At 39.5% G+C, this 20713-nt stretch overlaps 1 protein-coding gene across 11 annotated transcripts in view; it reads left to right on the forward strand.

Moving 5' to 3' along the window:
• ERC2 (ELKS/RAB6-interacting/CAST family member 2) overlaps positions 1-16783 on the forward strand; it is a 407180-nt gene extending 390397 nt beyond the window's left edge. For all 11 annotated transcript variants that reach the window (XR_011681174.1, XR_011681175.1, XR_011681176.1 and 8 more), the window contains one exon: positions 13781-16783. The gene's annotated coding sequence lies outside the window, so the exon portion shown is untranslated. The remainder of the gene's footprint in view (positions 1-13780) is intronic.
• Positions 16784-20713: the final 3930 nt, after the last annotated feature.

Raw genomic sequence — 20713 nt, forward strand, 5'->3', positions numbered from 1 at the left:
GGAAGAGCGCCCTGTGCTCGGCTGCTTGCCAGAGCTTGGGACAGACCTGGTGCCAGGACGAGGACCACAAGCATCTCCCACATGTGCCACAAAGCTGCATCCAGCAGTGCAGCCTGCAGGGCTTCATGGGATTTTCTCCTGCTCCCTCTCTTCCCCTGCCATGACACATTTTTCTCTGTACTGAGACAACAGGTGTCTCAAAACTGTCCCTTTTGTTTTCAGGCAGACAGGTTTGGGAAGGGCCCCCTGCCAGGTTCAAGCACAAGGTCGCTTTGGAGCAGCTGACTCAGTGCACAGCTTTTGGCTTTTTCAGCTGCTTGGGGTTGGGAGCTCTGCCCTGGCTGCAACAGGAGTGGACCTGGAGAGGAACCCACACTGCTGCTAGGGCAGCACGTCTGCAAAGCACAGCAAGGGTTAAGGACCCCAAGGGCATTGCAGGAAAATGTTTGGGATATTGGGGGAGCAGGATGTGAAAGCTCTGCCAGCTTCGCTGCCCGTGCTGCTGCTGAGCTCCCTCACCCATGTGTGCCCCAGACACCACTGAGGTTCTCCAGGGACACATTGCAGAGGGATGGGAAAAGCTCTCAGGAATTCCATATCAATGCTAAAGTCCAGGAAACATGGGCAATGCTCTGGTTTAGCACTGTTAGAGCACCCTCTGCTCTCTCAACCCCTTCCTTACTTGTCCTTCCCAGCATTTACAAAACCAAAATGTTTGGAAGAGAGAAGAGAGATGCAGTCTGTGCTGTTGGGAATTGCAGAAAGATGTTCTTGGTACCATTATCAGGTTTTTAGGTAGTGAAGATGTTTTTATTTAATACAGAATTAGTTTATATGTAGTATATGTTTTCAAAAAGGTGGGATAAGATTAAGAAATTCTGAATTATAAATTGTCGATCTACAATTTGTTATTAGTTTGCATCTGAATTTTTTTATGTTATTTAAATATACAGCTCACTGTTCTTAGCTTCCCTTCTACGTTTAGTAAAAGTGAATATAAAATATATTATTTTATTGGCACTGAATCACAAATGAGTCAGTGAACTTTTTTGCACTTACACCTAAAATTGGATTCTAACTTCCCAAAATTTATGACAATTGCTCCTTCTTGTGGCTTGAATGTTGACATATAATTAATTTAGGATTTCTTCTTGAGATTTCCTGTCTAGGTTTGTACCTGTCACAAAAATACCCTTGGAAGTTTATCTAACAGCTGGAACACCACGAGAGTCGATTGAAATTTAGCAGAGATTTACTGGGGCCAACAGGAAGTGCTCAAAGCAGGATGGCATAAATATGCAGAAAGAGTTCTTTTATTTCAGCTGTTTTAAAGGGTCCCAGTGCAGGCTGATGGTGGTGTAATGCTGAAAAATGCTGACACTGTGTCAGCCAGCAGCACCAGCACAGCAAAGGATTCCACAAGCATGGCTTGGCACTTTGTTGAATTATGCACAGAGTGGAGCTGTGTCTGTTGCCTTCCCTCCATCCCAGCTGCCCTGCAGGTTTCAGCTCATTCTTTTGAGAAACCAGATATATTTAATGGGAATTTCCCACAAAATGGCTTTGAAATCTATTTTGTTGTTCTGCAGGACTAAAGGAATTCTGAAAATGCAAAATCTAGGTTGCAGTGACTTGAGGGACTGGGTAGATGTAATTACCTTTAGATAAATGTAAAATGAACCATATGGAAGAAAAGCAATCCCAAGACTGTATAGTAATTATCAGAATATAATATTAGCAATTACTCTTCAGGATGGGATGTTGGAATTCCTGTGCACAGTCCTCTAAAAGCTTACCTTTATTTGCAGCAGTAATAAGGAAGGAAAACAATGTAATAAATAGTTAGAAAAGAAAAAGTTACTTAAACACAGAGCCATTTTAACCCCTCTACCTGTTCAAGGCTTGCCCACATCTTTGCTATTCTACCCATTTTTGATAAGCCACTGAGAAAGAGCAGTGAGCGCAATAAAGGCAAAAAAAAAATTTAAAAAGGCGATTTAAAATTGTTTCTATGTAAAGAGAAACTATTGCAATACAAATACTCAGTTTGGGAAAGAAATAGAAAAATGATAAATCTGTAAAATCATTTATAATCCAAAGGGGGTGAAGATGAATTGAGTGGTAAATTTTCCTGCAATATGGACACTGGGTGCAACAGGCTGGCATTGGCCCTGGATAGAACACAAGCAATGCTGACTTGGGTATCAGGGAGCTGTTGGCCAGGCTTGCCATGCCAGCTGTGCTAAGTGGTTTATGGATGGTATTGGCCTCCTGAGGACCATTAAATGCCATGTTCTGGGTTTGGCAGGAGCCCTGAGCTCCCAGGGCCACCTGCATTGCAGGGAGCCTGGAGGGTTCATTCCCTTTCCTTCTGCACAGGGACACTGGAAGGTGTGAACTGTTCCTGACCCACACTTGGAAATTTGGAAGGCAGATAAATTAGAAATTATTGCTGGAACAAACTGCATTTTCTACAATGAGCCTATAAAATATTTTCTGGTCATTACTGTGATAATGCCTGATGATGGGAGGTGCATACCTTGGGGAATTCAAAGTAAGATTTCATTTAATGAAATGAAATATCCCCAAATATTCTATTGGAAAAAAAAAACCTGCAAAGGACACAGGTGACCCTCTTCCTCCTCTGCTCCTTTTTCACATCCCCTGTTTGTGAACTTGTGACTTGAATGAGAAATTACTGGGTTTTTTTGGTTTTTGTTTTTTCTTTGTTTTGTTTTTTGCAGGATTAACCATTGAGCTCTGCTAAAAAGCTATTCCTGGATTAAACAGTGACTTTTGATGATAAAAGAATTGATAAATTACAGTTGAGGTATATTCTAAAAAAAAAAAAACAACACTTGTTCACTTGTTCAAAAGAACGAGCAGCTTAGATAAATTAATAAAAAGTTAGCTTGATCTCTGGAAATGTTTGTAAAAACAAGATTTCCTCATAAAAAATGCAGTGAAACTGCATTCTTTGACTTAATCCTCACATTTTCATAATACAACATGCTGCATTCAGATATGAAATAATGATCCAGCTGTGCTTTTTCTGCAGGCCACTGTGTCTCATTTACAGACTTTAAAAATATGAATGTAGAGGTGTACCTGGAAGTGGTGACCTATATATTATATCTTGAAGTTCCTATAGAAAATGAGGCAGGATATGCAAGTGTAAGAAAAGAAAAATCCAGAAAATTAGAATTAAATGGGTTAGATAATTTTGTTTGCATTTAGAGTGTTTAATGAGAAATTAGGATATGCTGTCAAATATGGTTTTACACTCTTGAATTAGAGAGTTGGTAAGAACAAAGTTTATGGAAAGTAGCCCTAAAACTATTTTGTCTTTCTTCTAGTTGTTTTAGTGTGAAGAGTTTTTTTATAAGTATCTGTTTAGTTGTTGCTCTCCCTAAAATTAATGGAGGAATGAACAATTTATGCATTGCCATCATGGTTCTTATTTTCCAAGTTGTTTCCATTAATTAAGTTCCACTCTGGGCTTTACCTTTACCTCAGTGGGGTTGACACAATTGTGCATGCACATCAAGAGTATCTTCTGTTTCTAATTAGCAAATTACTGTCCTCAAACCTGCTTTTTATGAACTACTCTTGTCATGTTTTATCTTGCTCTGCAAGAACTGCAGGGAAAATAGAGGGTGGTGCTGTCACACCATTTCCAGCTGTTGTCCAGTGCCACCTCTCAGCAGAGAGTTGGGCAGAGGTTGGTGACAGGGCAGAAAGAGCTCTGCTGCAGAGAATGGAATAGAAAAAGTAGGGAGAAATCAAGTTTAAGCAAGTAGAAAAATAGAGAAGTTCAGACAAGGTCTGGAATGGGAGATTGAGAGGAGAAAGAAAATGGGCATAGAGAAATAGGTGTTGTCTGGAAAAAAATACTGCTCAGTGTAAATTGTATTTAGCAATGGATTGTGGTGATTATTCTTGCTCATTAATTTCCTTGTCTTGTTTTGCTAAACAGTTTAATTGCAATACATAATTTTTTTTTTATAATAGCATCAAGTAGCAAATGTCACCATTGTAGTTTTATATGATTTCATAATGAAGTTCATATTTTTAGTTGTACATGTTTACCTGTCATTTGACACTTGCATGGATGGTTTGAGTATCTTTGGGAATCTTGCAGTCTAAGCTTCTGATCTCTCCAACTCTTGCACACATATATGTTTTTGAGTGTACAGTGATTATAAAGGTGGTGTTTGAAGATTGGGAGGGAGCAAATTTTTCCTTACTGCTATTTTATCATTTCCCTTTATGTGATGCTCATTATCATTGGAATGCTGATAAATGTGGGTCCTCAGTCTGCATGGAATTATATATGTATGCCTTTAATTGAATGAAAGACACTAAGGTCCCCTTCAGGACCTTAAGCCTTTTCTTAATATTAAGTGCATTTTTAAGTCTCACATAGAGTAAAAATTTAAAAATTGAAGCATATGTTTGTATGTTTAACAGAGCTGGCCCCTATGTCTTCCCTATCATGCACTGAGAAATGCGTGGGCAGAGCCATAATTGTGGAGAAGCTCATAATATTGGGGCCTAAATTATAAAAATTATTGCATAATTAGACCACACAAGTTAGATTTCAAAATGCTGTGTGTTACTTGGATGGGTATTTAAAAAGTAAGTAGCTGTCGAGCATGTATGGTCCTGTTCCCAGTGCCACACACAGTCATTGTAATGCTTTAGCAATTTGAAGGAGTTTAAATGGATCCAGCATTGGTCTTCAAACAGACCAAACCTACTAACACTTGCCTTAGTTGTATCTCTTTCTTCTTAACATTAAAAGATGCAACTGTACTATCAGGCACCATTTGTATCAGCAGTTTCGTATCATGAGCTATGCAAAATAAAAAATATATATTTAGGACCCTTTGGAGGGGAAGAAGGTGAGTATATTTCATGTTCGGTAAAACAGACTTTTTGTGTACAATAGAACTCTGACTATACTTTTGCATATTGATTTCTTTAATATTGTTGTTATTAATACAATAAGCATACCTCACAGCGCTTTCCACAGAACAATCAGTATTTAGATATACCTGATAGGATAAGTTCAGTGAGTATTGGGTTATTAACTAGCAGAACAAACTAAGGAAATGGAATGTTAATGGTTTATCTAAATTATGAAGTATAGGTGGGACATACAGCTGTTGGTACAGATATTCAGATCCAGGATATTCACAGCAATACCCTGAAGCTCTTAAGTTTATTCTCAGCTTTAGAAGATGAGAAATGTGAGGTGATTGGGAAAGCAAGTATAAGCCATGAAATGCATCTTTATTTAATTTCTTGTTATTGCTTGGTTAAGGAAAAAATAACCCCAGCAAACTTTCAATAACCTACTGGTCATGTGCCTGAAGGACACCATGCTTATGTCCAGCATTTCTAAGAAGACTTTTCAGGCCTGGCCAAGGATCCACCCCTTTCCTAAAGGCAGAAATAGGTACACACATAAAACACCTCAAAACTGCACTCAGCCCTCACCACTTCTGCCCAACTCCATCCAGCCTTTGGGTGCATCAAAAGAAGGAGTACAGCCCTTGTGTGCCTCCTCACTGGCTGGGATGCTTTTGGATTAAACTTCCTCTCCACAACCACCAAATTTGTTAGTATTTACTCTGGTACAAATTCTAGTAACCAATATGCTTCTAACAACAGTGTGGTAGCAGCCACAGTAACTAGAGTTATCCAAGCACAACAGCCAGCCAATTTTAGCTATTAAATATTGACTGACTCTGGTAGGATGCATGAAGTAAAAACCCAATCATACTCCCTACAACCAGACAAATATGTATGAGATTTTAAGAATTTCCTTCTAGTCACAAATTATCAGCAAATCTCAAAAGATGGCAGAAAAAAACCCCCACCTCCTACAAATTCTAGAAATTTTCCTTATCCAGAGAAAAGCCACAGCTCTGACCTTGTTTGGCTCAGGCAAACTCTTAAGAACAGAAAAGAAGTGCTCCTTCATTACTGGTGGCCAAAGAAAGAATGTGCTTTGCCCCTGACATAATTTTCATCCCTCCAAAAGGAGTGGCAGTCGTTTCTGTGGCTCAGCAGAAGCTGGAGCTCAGCTGTGCTGCCAGAGCTGGGGGCACCCAAAGGGCGACCACACCTGAGCAAAAGCCCCTGGAGAAAACAGGGACAGCACCAGGGAAATGCCTGTGCTGCAGACACAGAGAACAGAAGATTGCCAAACCCTCCCCTCCTCCTTCAGCTGTGACCTGGTTTTATCCCTCTCTTCACATTTCACCTCTTACATGAGCTTTGCCTCATCTGGGGAGGAGGGCAGGGGCAGCACTAACAGGCTCCAGGGACAGACAAATGTTTCAGATGCACGAGTGTTCAGCCAACTCATCCTTTGCTCCCTATCCACAGGCTGGTAGCTCTTGGCAGAGATGAATCTGCAGGGACTCCTAAAACCTGGGACCACAACACAGTTTGGAGAGGCAAAGAGAGCCCTCAGAGCTGAGGGACCACGAGCATCCTCATCAATGTGCAGCAGAAACCTTGCAGTGTTCCCTGAAAAAGTGTGGTCCACAAGGAGATGGGAAGGTGCATTCTATTCTGCATATTAGGGTTTAGAACTTAAATCTACCCCTCATTATGTCTGTAATACCTCCTTTCATTAATTTAATTAATCTTTCTTGTCCATTTCACAACCTAATTTTTAAAATCTGAGTTAAATGTATATTTTATCTTTAAAAAATGGAAAGGAAAGTACAATGGGGAGTAGTTATTTAAATAAGTGGATGCTCATAAGTGAAACTTAACCAAGCTGAGATTTTATTTGGTTTGTTTTTTTCTGGTTTTACTTTGCAGTGAATTTCTAGCAACAAAGATTTCTCTCTCCAGTGAAAATTTTCTCTTTTAAGAGAAAACAGTAAGAGAAAATTTCTCTCTTAAGAGAAAACAGTATCTTGAGGTTTCCTGTCTCTTTTTTTTTTTCTTGATTAAACAAAACATGCAGCAAGTTGCAATTAAATTTCAGTTAACAAAGTGCAAAAATACACCCGCCCTCCATCTGCCAAAAATAAATAGTTTGAAAAGTAATTTCACATCCCTGACAATGACGACTGTGTTTATGACATATTTCTGGTGCCATATTCCACTCTCCTATCGCTGCCAGCTTGCATCCAGTATTTAGAAATAAACCAGAAACACATTGAACTTGCTGAACTAGATGTTGCCACACTGCAGCTCTAATGGGCTTAGTGACCACAACCTACAGGGGCCAGAATGTGTCAACAGCAAAAGGGCCAACCTCAATCACTGTCTGTGCTTTTACAAAGTTGTTACATGTTTAATTCTTTGCAGCTTAGTTCTCCTGCTGTTTTGGCTGCTCCAAACCAAGGCTCATATATTGCAGCAGCCCTCTCTACCTCGTATAATGCCACAAAGGTCCCAGCAGGAGACCTTTCAGTGGAGCAGACAAGCCACAGGCGAGGGCAAACAGGGCATCACAACTTCCTAATAAGATGACTTATTAGATTGGGGGCTTGACACAGCGTTTATTTAACCACTTCTTTTCCCAGGCTGCAGGCGCGGGCGCTGTGCGCGCTCGGGGCTCCCGGCGCTGCGCGGGTTGGCCGCGGAGCGCGCTCCGAGCGCGGCCCCGAGCGGGGCGCGGGCCCGGGGCAGCTCTGTCCCCCCGCCGGGGCATGGCCTGGCTCCGGGCGGCACCACTGTCGCCGCTCGGTCGCGGGGCCGGCTGGGGGCCGGCAGAGCGCGGGTTAAGCGCGGCCGTGGCGGCGTTTCCTGCCCGCACTTGCCGTGGCCCGAGGCGGTGCCGCCGCCGGAGCCGGGCGAGCCGCGCCGGGCCAGGTGGCGGGCAGGCACACCGTGTTATTAGGCAGCAGCGAGCGCGAAACCTTGATCTTCAAAAAAACCCAAAGAAAGGCCCCTAATTAATCCCGCGCAGGAGAATAAATGGCATTCCACATCAGCCACGATGGAAAAAGGCACCTTCCAATTTCGTAGAGTGATTCCTGCTATCGATCGCTTTCAGGAGCACGATGGGAGCGTCGCTGTTTGAGGCACTTAAACCCAAGAATTCTTCTTTTCTTGTCACTTCAATTCGATTTAAATAACAACAACAACAAAAAGTAACAATGATCTTAATGTGCTCTATCTTTAGGAAGTCATAAACGTCTTGACAAAGCGCCCGGTGCCCCGCGCTGCTGAATTCCGGCCGCCTCCCTGGGCGGCTGCGGGGTCTCCTGGAATCGATGGAAACTCTTCCATCATCTTCACTCCAGCTCAGCCCCTTGAAAAGTCCTGCTCTGAAGCCATCCTTAACACTCCCCCTTTTTAATTCAGTGTCCAACTGAGAGATTGAAGGATATGTATTGAGTTTTCTCTTATTTCTGAAGAGTTTTGATTTGGACTGGACTTGTTTTATGAAAAGAAAAAGGTTCTAAGAAGAAATAGCTGTCTTTTAACTCATATAGCACTTGTCTAATATTGATTTATAAACATTCCCAGTAGAGAAGGCATCCTTGTCCAAATAGTCTCAAGGTTCATAAACTTCATCTAATTTTATGATATAATTGTACAGTAGTTTTCAAGGACTCTTACTGTCTAGAGGGCTTGAATCCATTTGATTTTATTCATCCCAATGGTATCTGCTTTTATCCCTAACTAAGATTAACAATTCTGGCATTATAGCAATATGGAAAGTTCATCACATTCGTGCAGTGATTCTACCACCAGCTGCAGATCCTTCTGAAGTTTACTGGGTAATGAATTTAAAACATAAATAGCAACAAATGGGATAAATAATTTCTTTGCCAGAATTGAAGCAAAGTTAATTCTGTCTTTATAAATAACTTTTTATGCTGATGTTTTTTTGTGAATCCTTCAATATTTAATTAAATCACACAGTTTCTGGATCTTTCTTTTGAATATGTTCTACTTATGTGTTTATCATTTTTAAACTTTTTTGTAAGTAGCTGAAAAACTAAAGAGAAAAATGGTTTTAGTTTTACAGTGTAGCTAAGATGATATTTTCTAACATCTAAGAAACAGACCTCAGAGTTGCTTATTCAATATCAAGAGTTATCATAACCAGGGATATCTCACATTATTATAAAAGAGGGATTTGGTATTGGGATGTTGTTAACTAGGTCTGAGCTCTTTATTTTCGGAAAGATGTAGAGCACCTTTGGCTGAGGTGAACCTGAATGTTGTCAGACAGTTGCAGATCTCCCAGGTAACATTTCCTCAAGTGGAGTTTTTAAGAATGACTAAAATTTGTTCTCCTCCAAGCAGGGTGTTTACTTTCTGTGTCCAGTGTTCTCCAGATAATGTGCAGTGCTGCACTTACCTTTAGAATCAAGGAACTTCCTTGAGCATTACTTTAACCTGTGGGCTTTATTGATTTGAGATGCAAAAAAAAATAATTGTATGGCAAAACTTTGGTTATTATAACTAGATCTAAACAAGAAAGACTAACATCAGTTTTGACAACAAACAAAACCAGTTTTTGTTCTATTGGTTCTGTTTAAGAGATTCCAATTTCAAACCAAACACAACTTGTGGTTATTCTGTCAGATATTTATATAGCCACTGGGGCGCCATAGTTATGCACCGCATACATCATTGTATTTTTAAAATGTACTTAATGAACATTTTTTCTTTTCTGGTAACTACTTCATTGCCTTAAATGAATGCATTCCAATAGAATTTGTAACAAATGAGCACTTTGTGTTTGCATTAATGCCAAACACGTTTAACAAATTTTTAACAAGGAACACTGGCAAAAAGCCAAACTCCTAGAGGGACACTGAAGGAATGCTATAAATTTAAACTAGATTTTACCTTTTCACTCTGCTCAACAAGTGTCTTAGGTGTCTTTGGCATCTCAGCATTGAAAATTTTCTACGTAGATTGGATACAAATTTATGCCTTAATTATTTTTCTTCTTGGCCCTCCTCACTAGAGATTTCCATGTCGATATAACAGGCTTTAACAGGTTACTGTATTCTTTAGAAAGTGAGAGGTGGGTTTTCTTTCTCTCCTCAAGAGTTAGGCCAGGAGGAAGTAGCAAAACCAGCATTTATTGTTGGGCTGTGGTGACAGGGAGGTTCAAACAGCTCATGTCGTGCCATTGTCACATCCTGTGTTAAGGGACCTCTGCAGCGGCGAGCCCTGCAGCAGATCTGTGCTACCCAGTTTTGTTGCTTGTGCTGAGTGGCAAATATCTGGGCTGTGATTGTGTTTGCAACTGCACTTCAGGGGCAGGGAAAGCAGCCCACAGGGCTCCCCCTGGCCCCAGCTCTGAGCTCACACAGAAGCCACGAACAGATTTTTGGCTGAATCAAACTTCTGGGGGGTTTTTCAGTTGTTAAGTTATGCCCACATGGTACATGTCAGTACAGACCTTGGGAATCACCTACTCTGTAATACATGTTCGTATTAAAAGTGTTACAAGTAGCTCCACAAACCACATGCTTGCTCTTTACTTGTAACTTAATATATTAATTTAATTTTTACTGTGTTATTTCAGTTTTAATCAAATGCAGGAACTGAAAAATAATAATACTTAGCACTCATCCAAGACTTTTTAGGCGCATTACAAACATTAAGCCTTGCAAATTCCTGTGAGGAGCCTGATGTTGTGCCTGCTGTAGCAGAGAGCAAGTTAAGCACAGAAAAATTATATTACTTTTTCCTTAGTCCCATAATATACTGGCAGCAGAGGCAGAATTTAGAGCGTCAGGGCTTTTTCTTAATTAATAGAGTCATTCTTTTCATGGTTTTGCACAAAGCTAAAAATTGAGAATGCTTTTTTTTTCTCCCTCCTATAATTTACATGATGTTGTTGCAAGAGGCATAGGCAAATTCCAGGACATCACTTGAGAAAGACTTTATGAGTTATAGCCTTATTCCAGTCTCGTTACTTGTTTCCAGAAAATGAAATAATTTCCCATCATTTGTTGGTACTCTGATTGCAGTAATGATGAATGAGTCTGGAGAAGGAAACTGAGGAATTCATCCTGACAGCTTTTTCAAGGATGTCACATTATAGTGCAGAGGCCTTGTCGTAGATTAGGGAACAGAAATAGCCCTCACAGGTTTTCATTAATGATATCCTTCTCTGCTAACATTTGGTCAGATACCAGTTCCCTGCAATAAAGTATCTATTCCCTCTCTTTCTTACTCACTAATTACCATATCAGTTGTTGGCCTTTTATGTAGGTACCATGTGTAACAGGTTAGGAGAGGGCAATTTAAGCCTATGTGAATGGGTATCTGTTTTTGTATCTGGGTGCTTGTTGCAAACATTTGGAAAGCATATGGAGCATAATGGACATTAACCCAGATGTCAAAAATAGCCTGCATTTTACTACTGTTATTAAACAGTTTCCCCTTTAACCCCTTTGTGTTTACCCACCCTCTCCAGCTTGTTTCTGCAAATCACTGCTGAGAGGAAAGGATTGGAGGTAAAAAGTACTAATCAGGCAGGTGTCTTTATCCAAAGGAAAAACAATCTGAACAAATATTTGTGGGCTACTACACTTTTATATCTTCACATCCTTCTGCTGTTTTCATTGACTAGTATCTAATGGACTGACAGAGGTGCCAAACTCATAAGACATTAATTTCAGCTGGAGCACTGCTGAATTCAGGCCCAATGCATGTTACCAAACTTTATTTCTGTTTTAGAGGTTCAGTGACTTTTACCAAGTGCAGCATTGAAGAAACAAATATAAATTTAATTTACTCAACCTCAGTTGGTATTTGACAGCAATATCCTTTTATATATTTATTTGACTTACTTGAGAAATACTTTGCATTTCCTACCTGTGGCCAACAAGTTTTTGTTACACTTCCAATACATATATGGTTTCCTGATGAATGGATGGATTGATTAAGTGGGTGAGGTTTATTTGGGGGCTTTCATTCTGCAGTAAAACCCCAATGAAAATCTGAGGAGAAGGCTGGAGAGGGAGTGCATTTTGTGCTTTGCTGCTGTTCCTCAGATTGGACATTTTATTCTGGGTTCTTATTTTTTCCAAGCATAAAAGTGTTAATTGCAGAGGAATTTCAGCTTGGAAAATAGCAACTACATTGAAGATTTGCTGTGATTACATTGTAGTTTTAAAAACCTAGGCATTATTGTGCTGCAGTTTCTGGAATGTGCTCTCCTCATTCATTTACAGGTGTGCTTCCTCTGCCCCAGTATCTCTTTGAATGATGATTAAGAAATTCTCAGCACACAAAAGAATGGGAGCTATGCACAGTTCACCAACGTAATGCATACGCTGACTTACAGTTTTCATAAAAAGTTTGCAACGATTTTATGTGCCAGAACTAGTAACATGATCTACTTTAGGAACTCCCTGGCTTTCCAGCTCTGCAGAAGTCATTTTTAGACTGTTCAAGGGCCAGATCCAAAACTTGTTAAAATCGGTGGGAACCTTTCCATATTTCAGTGGGCTTTGGATTAATCCCTGAGTGTTCTGACCAAAAGAATTGTACCAACTGCTCACTGCAAAAGTAAAATTCATCTACATTTGTATGACATAAACTGCTATGTGTGCTTTCCAGCAAGATGTGAAGTTGAAAATAGGGATTTAGAATAATATGATAATTTATTCTGTAAACAGTGTTTCACTTTACTCACAGAATAATTTTTCTGATAAATATTAGATTCTGAATTTTTAAAAGGGAAATTTAATCAAATAGTTCTATTTAAAAAAACCCCAACTTTTCAGCTGTATACAAAACCCTAAGCATTGTATGGCAAATTATTTTTCGAAAAATGGGATGTTTTGGAAACTTTTAGGGTTACATAAATGGAATGGCAGTAATGGAGAATCCCCTACATAATGCTTTCAAATTTTCTAGGAACAAAGTCGGTGAAAAAATGAACAACTGCCCTCTAAAGGAATAATCTGATTCCTCCCACTCATCTGATATACAGATAATGTGAATAAGACCAATTCACTGCTCTCTGCTCAAGCATACCCTGCTGTTTGCTTGCAGCACAGCTAAAGTACCAACAGAAATCACTGAGGCCTCTCTCTGTAGTCCCAGTCAGACAGAGTCTCATCCAAAGCTGGTGGAAGGCAGGAAGATTCTTCCCACTGGCTGAGCTGTGCTGACAGCAGCTCCCTCTTGCAGTCCCCTGGGTTTCAGCAGGGCCAGCCAAGCCAGGCAGGGCACCTGTGATTAGTGGGTGTGTGGCTGAAAACCTCCTAACACATTGCTGTGTGTTCTAACTTCTGCAACTCTGAGCTTCTTGGGTCCATAAAACCTTTCTCCGCTGTTCTGCAAATTAAAGTGAGTTCAAAGTGCTTAAAATATGACAGGAAAATGGTGCTTCAGTTTTGGAAGGCTGGTAGAGGTGCTGCACATTCCCACCTGCCATGGAACTGGGTGGAAATAAACCAATGGTTCCCACAGAAAAATATTTTATTTTATTAATAGCATTTCCCTTTCAAAGCTACTGTGCTTATAGACAAGATCATAAAACTCACTGTTTGCAGAATCACAAGCACAACAAAATTTGACATCTTAGGAATTTAAAATATTTCCCATGTAGGGGGAGGCGTGTCATACAAATTAGCAATAAAACTAATTGCCACCCTATGAACATAAGTGGGTTCAAATTGAATTTAAATGCCTTACTTAATCCTCAGCCCCTAGAAAAGCATTATCTCCACTCATATGTATGAGAATCTTGATTAGATGAGAACTAGGATGCTGTGGATGCTTCAGTCATGTTGTTAATTGGAATTTTTTTCCCTTGTTACAGTTGTCAGAGGAACTAGTGAAAAAGGAAGAAAAAACTGTAGCACTGGAAGGTAACAATGATAATCTATTGCATTGGATCTCCAAACATGACCATGATATCCTGGAGAAGATCACAGATGCAGAAAATGAATGTTAAGGTTGATATCTAATGAAATGCTGCATTAATTAGCATTTTCTCCATTATTTCTTGTAGTCTATTGTGAAATTAGATACTTTGGAAAGTAATGAAGGAGACTCAAGCAGAAATTATAACAGCTTCATTTCTGTCTTTAATGGGTCTTGTGAGTTACTGTTTTTACAAAGAAACCATCTGTTCAGAATATAGTTGTTTCATGAAGTTCAGTTAAACAGGTTATTTAGCAAAGTTTTGGTAAATTAATATTGATTTTAATAGGTAATTCAGATTCCCTAGATGTGGCATCTGCATTTGCTGATTTTACCTAGTCTATTCTAAAGTATCACTTCTATTGCACTAGATTATCAAAGAGGTATTAGTAAAATGCTATATAAGGGTGTTGGCATTAACTTTACCCCCAGTTAGATACAGGCTTTTCCAAAAAATAAAAACAAGCCTTTACCCTCCTCTGTTTTCTTTTCTCTACTGATAAAATAACATAAATTAAAAACAAACCAAAACCAAATATTGATACTATAACTGGTATTAAGCTCTGGGCCAGGTTGGAAATGAAATCAATTTTTGGTACTAATAACTGATGACAAAGCTTAGTTTTATGAAAATATGGTGTGTGTCTCTGACAATGCATAGGACATCTAATTTGAACATAAATATATGATTATATACAAGATGTATCTATTCCTGGATGGTAAAAGCTTGAAGTGTATATAAATACATATGTGTGTGTATATATGGACATGTACACAAGGATGTATCAACCTTTTACCATCCAAATGCATACATGTTTTCAACAATAAAAGCTGGGACTCTTAAAGAAACAAACAAAAACAAAAATTAAGATAAGATTGCTGTGAATACAGTATATGCACTAGGTCTCCTGTAAATGTGGAACTGTTTGTTATTGTTCTCTGCATTGAAAAACAGTCTCCAACACAGACCCCAATGAATCTTAGATGTTCAAGAAAATACCAATGAACAAACAGCACTTGAAGGCTGTTTGTGTCAACAAAATGTGTCTAGTAAAATAAATTTAAAGCACATGCAAGGAAAAATAGAAATGTGAAATCGTTCCATTCAGTGAGAGACTCTTAACTGACAGTCAGATCTCTACCACTTCTCAAGGAGAGGTTCCTTCTGACTCCACAAACATTTTCAGTCAGTCTGGCAAACATGTGCAAATGTTTGGCTGTTTTGTTGAGGCATCTTTTTGTCCATGGAAGAAATGCTTCCATGCTGATGGCAGTGGAAATAGAATATCTGCATTTTTAAAGGACAAACAATAAATTTAAGCATGGGTGGCCTTAATCCTTAGTAGTTTTTCTTTGCTGCTGTTAAAAAAAAAAAAAGAAAAAAAGAAAAAAAAAGAAATCTAAATGGATACTCCTAAAGTCTTGCACTGAATTTAGAAAAATTATTTTTTGAACCTCTGGTGCGATTAACCCTAAACATCCTACATGAGCCATACATAGTAATCCCCTGAAAATTATTGTCTAGAAATGATATTTTATTTATTTGTACCATGATTCTCGGTGCAATCAAGGAGCAATTTATTTGAGCAGGAGTCCTGCTGGATGTGACTGTCTTCAGTAAATAGAATAAAATGTATAGAATTAGCATAGCGTAGATAATCCCAATTTCATTCATGTTTAAAAAGTTTGTCCTTTAACTATCAACGGCATTTTAGATCTTTGTTTTTGAAACAGCAAAGCTTTTGGGAGTATATTTAGCACATATGACAAATGTTGCACTTGGAAACTCAGACAACAAAACAGGTTTCTGATGACAGATTTGTTGTCGCAGTAGGGGACAATCGTCTGTGTCTCTTACAATCAGGTCTTTACCTTAACTCTGCAACCGAATACTTGAAGTAGGATATAAACTAGGGGGAAATAGGGTCACAGATACAAAGCTGTATAGTTAGATATTTATATGTATGTGCCAATTTTGTCACAGATATTATTTTAGGGGCATTTTTGCTCCACTCATGTTGGTATGAGTATTGATCTAAACTTTTATCAGGGCCTAAAAGTTAGCCCCTAAAGAGGAAAATTTTGTCTAACATTGATTTTTTTCTTCTTGCTTTGTTTTTGTTGGTTTTTTTCCCTCCTTCTTTTCATTTCATGTGATATTCTATGATGTTTGGAGAAAATCTTTTCATATCCTAAAATAGAATCTCGGGGTTTACAATAAACACTGTGATGTTGGAAAATATTTTATTTGAGCAATGTTTGGTAGATTTTTTTCCCCCCCTCCTCTGAGTGTAATGAAGCAAACCAACTTTTGCTTAACATTTAAGATAATGGTTATTATTTTAATGTGAGATCAGTCTTATACTGCACATTCTTTCTTTCATTTAAATGTACAGTATGAATTTTGTATTTAATGAATTTTGTGTATCTAGTATGCACGTACCTGCACATTGACTTTCATTTGAAAGTGGGTTTCAATTTCCTTTTTAAACAGTGTTTATGAAAAGACCTCAGATGTGTTGACACAAACTATATCCGCAATGTTTCTTTTGTGTGTGTAGGGTGACGTTTGAATGTGATGTTCTGCAGCAATGGGTCAGTATCCCCTATTTACCTTAGATCCTCATTTGATAGTGCTTCTTGTAATAACTTTTTCAAGTGAGTGGCATGTTCTGGATTGTGATATTGATATATGGTTAAGGACATTGATATGAAACTAAGGAATTCCTAGAAATTACCAGTGGGCATGTATTAGACAGTCATTGTAATTTAATGTCTTGTAGAAGTGTAAAGTACCAAGGTATTTAGAGTTCATAACATTGTTATCATGTGTATGGGAAGTATTTAGTGTTGATCAGCTTGTTTATTTTCATCAAATAAACTTTGTTTCTTTCTGAAATCAGTGTTGTGTCATTAAAAGCAGGTTTAATGACTGTAGGAAAACGTGTGAGAGATGTTTTCCACATGGTAAATCTATCACACTCCTTATTTCTCTAATTGCTACCATTCAAAGTAATTTATCTTCCTGTTGTTACTATCACATAAACTGTTTAAGAAAGCATAAAAAGGAAAATGTCTCGTAGGCCCCACTCCCAGAAATGCTTATGAGCAACTTTACTAAAGTGAGGAACCATTTTCTGGATGGGGCTCTTACAGAGCAATATGCTTTTGAGTGGGTTTCTAAAACATAATATTCTTGTGTGACCCTGTGTAATTGCATAGAAAATTACATTTTGTTTATGTGCTTTACTGACCAAAAGCCATAAGGTGTGAAATTCTCTGCACAGTCAGCTCCTTTTTCAGCTGCCTGGTAAGTGGTTCCCCGTTTCCATTATGTTCACTTTTTTTAGAAAAGGAACTTTTGTTGACCAGGAATTTCTTACCTCATAGAAGTCCCTGGACCAGCTCAGGGCACACACAGCAGGAGAATAAAAGGTAAGTAAGTATGCATTTTACTTAGCTTATTTAAACCACACAGTCTCTTAGTTTTAAGCTCTGTTTCTTTACCTATAAATTAGTTTTCTTTCGTAAGAGACTACTATGCACTAACATAGGATATTAAGTTTCACTTTTAACTACAGCTAAATATACATTTATTGTGTATTCTATTTATGCCTGCTTAGCTTTGAGCTGCAATGGTACAAATTGATTAGCAGTAGCTTCTATCTTCTTTCCAGACCTGCACAATTATTTGGTGCAGCTTGTTCTGTGTTCTGCTGGTGTCTGTATCAGGGTGCTGCCCATCCCATTGGAGACATATTTTTGACTCTGTTTTCAGTACTGATCACTTTAAAGGCAGCTCCTGCTTCCCCACCTGGTGACAAGGACAGCACATGCCAATGTGTCTTACTGAGGAGCTGGAGGGGACCACAGTGGCTTTGGGGAAACTGTCAAAGGCCCTTACAGCCCATTTTCTGAAATATGGTTTTCAGTAAGCATCTTTCCTCTGTAAAAAGCAGCTGTGAGGGCCCCAGGGGAGGGGCAGGACCAGCATGTTTGTGTCTGTGGGTGCTGCAGAGGTGGGGAGCTCCCCAGAGGGCAACTCTGGGTGCAGGAGCATCCACACTAATGTTGAAGTTTGAGTTCATACAGTCAAGAGCTCCTCCAGCTCTGAGAGAGCCTGATTAAGGATCTGATTAAGGATCAGGCTTTTCTGAGCTTGAGGTTGCCTCCTCAGAGAGGCTGTTTGTTCACTTGAGCCAGAGTAGCTCCAGGTTTGAGCAAGCTGAAGTATAAGCAGTGGGGGACACTCAGGGGATGAAGCTGTGTCAGCTTGCATTTCAAGCCAACATCTCAATAAAGACACATTTTGAGAGTCCCAAAAGCTCCATGCCAGCAGGAGTTGGACAAAGCTGAACTCCTACTGCATCCCAGGTTGTTCACACTGTGCTCAAGGTCCAGGATTTGTTCCTGGAAGAGCCTCACTCACCAGCTCACACTGGGTCTGGCCCGTGCAGAAACCTGTCAGAAAGTACAGAACAGAGTGGCAAAGAAGGGTGTGTCACCTGTTGATATTCCTTGTCCAAACCATGAAACTTTTAATAACCAAAGTATTAAATCATTCTACATAAAGCCAAGTGAGCTCTAAGTAAGTAATGCATTTCCCATTATGAAGGCAGTGGGAGCTCTGCACGTCGCCAGGGCATGATTTGACCCTGACAGATGAAAAGTGGAGCTGATGAGGGGCTGCTGTGCAGACTTTCCTCCTGTGAGAGTACTGTGATGTTATTTCATGCTCATAACTTTCCAAATAAGGTATCTCTTTTTCAAATGCACCTTTTCAAACAAGAGGCAACCTCTGCCTTCATCAGGAAGAGCCCAGGGCACATTGTTTCAGCTTTCGTATGAGGCTGCAGGCACTGGTGCACTAGAAGCCCACCCTTGATGGATGCAGTTGCAGAATCAAGGACTAATTTTGTTAGGGTTTGCATTCCTTCCCCTCTTTGCTCTTGAAAGTGACTCTTCCTTCAGAATGAGACAGTTCTAACCCCAAATCTCCACAAATGCAGGGGAAGAGCAGGCACAATGCCAGTGCATCCTAAAGACAAAGCCTTGCATCCCTTTGAAACACACACTCGAATTTGTGTTACAGACAGTTGTCCATTCCCACGAAGCTCTGAGTCTCAGGACTAACAGGAGAACTTTGAACTCATCCAGTTTCAAGTGGAGGCCAGTGTCCAACTTTCAAAGGGCTGTGCTTTTGGTGCTCACCCCAGCAAGGCCAGGAGACAGCAGATGTTCTGGCAGCTGCAGCTGCCGTGCACTCGGGGAGCTGGGGCTGGAGGAGAGCAGCCAAGCTCCCTCCAGATGGAGCAGACAGGGAAGAGGCGAGTGGGAGGCTGCTCAAGGAAGTCAGATAGCTCCAGATAGCACTGGACTGATGATATGTGGCTCCAGAGCACCTAAGCAGCTTGGCAGAGGCTGCACAAGAGAAATCAGCACCACTGCACAGCTAACCTGGGCTCAGTGAGAAGCCTTCTTGCCGTGGGAAAATCGATAGGGAGGAAATATCTGTGCAGAGCACATGATAATGGAGCATGGTAACTACTTTTTATTTGAATGTAATTTGGACAAATGCATTACTCATAAGTGAGTTATCCAGGGCTTGCCAAATATGTGGTTAAACAGTTATTATAGCAAATTACACCATCCTCTAAACACCTCTGTTTTGGCTCTTAGTAGTCTCCTTTTGCAATGAAGTTGTATTTTTTTCTCTTGATTGTTGTCTAATATTGCTGCTTTACTGTTTTGGTTACCATAGAAATAAATAATGACACAAACAACAACATGCATAAAAGTGAATAAGGGCATTTTCTGAATTTCACAAGTAGAACACCCTTGTTAATGAAGATCTCTATGGTTGCATAGTTCTTAACATAGTTCTCATGTCTATTGATTCATGTCCTCATGTGCATTTTATTATGGGCTTTATATTTAATTTTAAACTTCCAAAAATAAAGAAAAACAGCTGAAGTACTTTTTTTTTTTTAAATGGCCAGATTTTGGTTAGAGGTTAACACAGGCCAAAAGAGAACACAGCTCTGCCCCCAAGCTCTGGCAGTTTTGTTTTGTTTTAATAAAAAATCCTTATTACAATCCACAAAGGGTCACAAAAATGCAGCCATTACAGACCAGGCATATTCCTTGTGCAGCTCTCCTGCCCTCTGCACCTTCTCCAGGCTCAGATCAACCAAATGTGTGAAGGCAGGACTGTTGTCAGTCATGATAAGCGTGTGCATTAAGGGGCTAATCCAAACTTTACTGAAGTGAAATGAAAGTCCATTGATTAAAAGTAAATTTCTGATTGTAACCCACTTTCTTCTTTCTGAAGCAAATGTGTACATTTACAGGAGCATGGGGCCAAACTGTTTCCTCTAGATATCAAAATTCCAGCTAAATGTAAGTCAGATGAACAGACTGCCTGACTTTTTGAATGCTTTGTGATAAGAAAATAGATCTTAGGTCTCATTACTGAAGTTCATTTACAGTGTATTTTGTCTATAGTTGTCCTGTGTATCTAGGCCAGCACTTAACTCCTACCAACTCTTAACACAATCTTTCCTTGTGGTGTCTTCACATTATGATCACTTATCTCATTGAATTTGTTTCAATTTAACAAATATTATTCAGTCCATTGGTTACTTTGGTATTGCTAAAGGTAGGTCTGCTATTGACTAGAGGAGTGAAATGCATTTTTTAGGAGTCCATTTTCTAAAACAAATTAAATTCTGAGCAATCTTCAGGAGAAAGAAGAGGCAACCCCCCCCTCCAAAATTATTAACTCCCAGGACTGTCCATGTAGTTTCTAGAGGATTTGTTCCCATTCTGA

This window comes from Agelaius tricolor, unplaced genomic scaffold, assembly GCF_023055355.1.
Source record: "Agelaius tricolor isolate 1412-34295 unplaced genomic scaffold, bAgeTri1.0.p SCAF_14, whole genome shotgun sequence".
In the NCBI taxonomy this organism is placed as follows: domain Eukaryota; kingdom Metazoa; phylum Chordata; class Aves; order Passeriformes; family Icteridae; genus Agelaius; species Agelaius tricolor.